The sequence below is a fragment of the Aegilops tauschii genome, chromosome 4, assembly GCF_002575655.3.
Source record: "Aegilops tauschii subsp. strangulata cultivar AL8/78 chromosome 4, Aet v6.0, whole genome shotgun sequence".
NCBI classification, from domain to species: Eukaryota; Viridiplantae; Streptophyta; class Magnoliopsida; order Poales; family Poaceae; genus Aegilops; species Aegilops tauschii.
Window position 1 is genome coordinate 210,018,504 of NC_053038.3, and position 4,891 is coordinate 210,023,394.

Genomic DNA, 4,891 nt, shown 5'->3' on the forward strand with positions numbered 1-4,891 from the left:
GAGTTGTCATTTGATTAACGGGATCACATCATTAGGAGAATGATGTGATTGACTTGACCCATTCCGTTAGCTTAGCACTCGATCGTTTAGTATGTTGCTATTGCTTTCTTCATGACTTATACATGTTCCTATGACTATGAGATTATGCAACTCCCGTTTACCGGAGGAACACTTTGTGTGCTACCAAACGTCACAACGTAACTGGGTGATTATAAAGGTGCTCGACAGGTGTCTTCAAAGGTATTTGTTGGGTTGGCGTATTTCGAGATTAGGATTTGTCACTCCGATTGTTGGAGAGGTATCTCTGGGCCCACTCAGTAATAGACATCACTATAAGCCTTGCAAGCATTGTGACTAATGAGTTAGTTGCGGGATGATGTATTACGGAACGAGTAAAGAGACTTGCCGGTAACGAGATTGAACTAGGTATCGAGATACCGACGATCGAATCTCGGGCAAGTAACATACCGATGACAAAGGGAATAACGTATGTTGTTATGCGGTCTGACCGATAAAGATCTTCGTAGAATATGTGGGAACCAATATGAGCATCCAGGTTCCGCTATTGGTTATTGACCGGAGAGGTGTCTCGGTCATGTCTACATAGTTCTCGAACCCATAGGGTCCGCACGCTTAACGTTACGATGACAGTTATATTATGAGTTTATATGTTTTGATGTACCGAAGGTTGTTCGGAGTCCCGTATGTGATCATAGACATAACGAGGAGTCTCGAAATGGTCGAGACATAAAGATTGATATATTGGAAGCCTATGTTTGGATATCGGAAGTGTTCCGAGTGAAATCGGGATTTTTCCGGAGTACCGGGAGGTTACCGGAACCCCCCGGTAACTTAATGGGCCTTAGTGGACCTAGGTGGAAGAGAGGAGAGGAGGCTAGGGTAGGGCCGCACGCCCCTCCCCCCCAGTCCGAATAGGACAAGGAGAGGGGGGCGGCGCCCCCCCTTTCCTTCCTCCCCTCCACCTCTTCCCCCTCTCTCTCCTAGTCCAACATGGAAAAGGGGGGAGTCCTACTCCCGGTAGGAGTAGGACTCCTCCTGGCGCGCCTCTCCCCTTGGCCGGCCGAACCCCCCTTGCTCCTTTATATATGGGGGCAGTGGGGCACCTCTATAAGGCAGTGGTGCGTGGATATCAAGACTAGGCTCCACCTCCACGACGGGCTTCAGTGACCACCAGCCACGGGCTGCCGCACCTTCACCTCCGAGCTGTGCAGCATTGTCTGGCCCGACAAGTTCAAGCCTCACCTGCCTCCGCGCTACGACGGCACCTCCGACCCTGCTGAGTTCCTGCAGCTCTACGAGCTGAGCATCGAGGCAGCCAATGGCGATGAAAAGTTCAAGGTGAATTGGTTTCCCATGGCTCTCAAGGATGGCGCGTGCTCATGGCTCCTGAACCTGCCCGCAGGATAGATCTCCTCCTGGGGTGAGATGCACAAGCATTGCATCGCCAACTTCCAAGGCACTCGCGACCGCCCGCCTGCCGCAGGAGACCTGCGGCGCATCAAGCAGCAACCATGGGAAACCCTGTAGAAGTACATCCAGCGCTTCAACAGCGTTCTCCTAAAGATTCCCAAGGTAACAGACGAGGCCATCATCTCAGCATTCTCTGATGGCGTCTGTCATATCAAGATGAAGAAGGAGCTCGCCATACACGAGGACCTGTGCACGGCTCTGGAGATGTTCAACATGCCGACCAAGTGCGCGTGAGCTAAGGAGGGATGCCTCTCCCTCCTTGAGCTTCTAGCTGCCGACCCAGAAGACAAGAAGGCCAAGACCAAGGACGTGAAGCGCAAGGGAGCGGCCGTGCTCGCGGCTGAACCAGAGATGAAGCGCGGTTGCGACCACCCCGAGTCATCCAAGGGCAGCCTCCCGTTCTGCGCCTTCCACAACGTACACAACCACAACACCAATGACTGTCAGGAGCTCAGGGCCATCCGCGACGGGCGCTTCGGTCAATGCCCCGAGCGCAACGACCGAAGCTACGAACGCGGAGGAGGCAGAAGTGGAGGATGCTGGGACGACCGCGGCCCCCGCCAGGAGTGGCGCGACCAGCCTCGCGAGGACCGCTGGCCTGGCAGGACCAGCCTTGCAAGGGCGCCTGCAGGGATCAGCCTCGGGAGGACCATCCTGAGGGCAAGGCTGGGCTCCATCCGCTGCCGCCGCCACCAAGGAGGAACACGACCAACACCAGGACGAGGGGGCTGCGGGATTCCAGGAACCTCGCGCCATCGCCTGCATCTTGGGCGGCGCTTAGTCCCCAGCCTCCCTGCGCATCTTCAAGCAGTTTTCTCACGAGGTGAACATGGCCCTCCCTAGGCTCGAGGCCACGCGCCCGCTCACGTGGTCCAAGTGCACCATCACCTTCAGCTTGTCCGACCAGCTCAACTGCACGGCAACCGCCGGTGCCCTCCCAATGCTCTGCTTGCCCGTCATCAACCATGTCCTTGTCACCAAGACCCTCATCGATGGAGGTGCGGGACTCAATGTTCTTTCCATTGAGACGTTCGACCGCCTTCAAGTGCCATATGATCAGTTTCAGCCCACCAAGCCCGATAGGGCAGATTCGCCTCCCTGTCACTTTCGGCCAGCGCGACAACTACCGCACTGAGCTCATCGACTTCGACGTCGCCCACATCTGCCTACCGTACAATGCCATCCTTGGATATCCGGCCTTGGCCAAGTTCATGGCGGTGACCCACCACGGCTACAACGTCCTCAAGATGCCAGGGAACCGCGACATCATCATGATTTCTTGCGAGGAGAAGGATGTGGTGTGCTCCCTCGAGCGCGCCTACCAAGTTGCAGCAATTGAAGACCCAGACAATGAAGGTGCCATCTACCCCCCTGAGGCAGTCCCCAAGAAGAAGAAGTAGCTACTCCGCCAAGAGCCTAAGGAGAGCAGTGTCTCCAGCGGCACCACCTCAGCACCTGCCCCCACGGATGGGGCGCCTGCCTCTCTCGCACAGGAAGGTGCGCCCGGCGCCCTCCTCAGACTGGGCTCGAGGGCTCTCTTTTGGAGGGCCTCTGACTTAGCCAATGTCACGAGGGAGGCGCTCGGTTACCACATGGAGGCATGCTTCATCGCACGCTTCCCTCATGAGGGCACAGGGCGGGGAGTGCCTGGTGCTCAGGAGTTCATCACCAAGGCGACCCAGGAGCTTCAAGAGGCAAGAGCCATGCATGGCGACCGCTGCCCACCACCTGGCACAACTCCTTGTCCTGCCGAGGACGACGAGCTGCGCGTCTGCGTCTACATCCCAGGGCTCAACAGGGCCGCATCCCAAGAGCGCTTCTGGACTTCACACGTTGGTAGGTGCGAGGGTCCACCTCACAGCTATGTTCGCATGCCATTCGGCTTGCCGAATGTGGCTGTTACCTTCCAACACCACCTGCGGAGCGTTCTGGTGGCTCAAGAGGCCAGGTATCACGCGGTCCTGTCGGAGATGGTGACGGTTCTTCATGACCCTCCCAAGCCCCCAGAGCCTCCTGAGGCTCAGGACCCAGGTTGCTCGTGAGGAGCGGCTTCTTCAACACGGGTCTTCGGCTGCTCCAACCTCTCTCTCCAGCAACGGTGCCAGGTGACTCTTTTCGGTTTCCTTAGTTGGGGCACCCCTCGGGCTTTATAATCCCCAGGTCGCATGGGTATGTCCCTGCAACATGTATCCTTTTATGTCTTTAACTTACTCTGTTGGGGGCGCCCCTCGGGCTGCATCAACCCCAAGCCGCATGGGTCCGTCCCGGCGGCATGTATCATTCTTTCATTAATCTGAACTAGCTTGCCTCCTCCCATGAGTTACTTTACGATTATCACCTGCCAGTCCGACACTTCGATGCCATGAACGTCGTGCGCCCTTGTGAACCCACCCACGACCACCTCATGATTAAGGGCCGGCACGGCGTCTGTGCTCGGGTCCGTCCCTGCAGCGTCGTTAAATCCAAGAGGCTGAGCTCTGGCTCGCGGAAAAGCTCCCTGTGTATGGTGCTTGGTTCTCGCATGAGCTAGTCGCGGGCAGATGAGCCAGGGCGCGCGACCCGGTGCCTCGTCACCACAGGAGCCGCGCGCCGGTTGTTTTTCTTCAGGATTCTTCGCATGAGAAGACTGGACACGGCATCTGTTGTCGGGTCCGTCCCTGTAGCGTCGATAAACCCAACGAATGAGCTCACGTCACCTCCTGGGGTCGTTGGTTTTTGGCCCTCTCATGCGATCACCTCAGGAGATTCATTCGGCGCAGGTTGTCTAACCATCTCGCAGGTCCACCACAGCTGTCAGGAATCAAGTTCAGGCGCAACCCGCCTTGAGGTAGGGCCTCGTGAGTCCCGCGCTGGCTCACGAGTGCCCAGACACACCTCGTCTAGCCCTGCCGTGCGAGCCACCTGTCAGGGTGGTGCTGTACATGCCCTAGGGGTTCCATTCAGAGGGAGCCCTCGCCCACGCACCAGTGGAAGCACCATGCTCCGTGCTGGCAGTCGACACGGTTGAGGAGTGGCTATGCCCGTGCATGTGCGGAAGCGCTATGCTCCGCACTGGTGATAAACAACTGGGGGCGGCCCCATGGCCGCATCAACCTCAGGGAGCCACCAGGCTCAGTGTCGAGCCTCATCGCAACAGTTTCCCCTTGGGAGAGTCGCGCGAGGGGGCTGGGCACGGGGGGCTACGCTCAGGTCAAGCCTAGCATACGCCACCGTGCCAGGTCCCTCAGAACTGGTCATCGCGCGCCCCTCCCGGGCGGGACCTCGGTGAGGATTGCTACCTCTTGAGCATGTGTTGGTTTTCCCTTGAAGAGGAAAGGTTGATGCAGCAAAGTAGCGTAAGTATTTCCCTCAGTTTTTGAGAACCAAGGTATCAATCCAGTAGGAGACAATGCACAAGTCA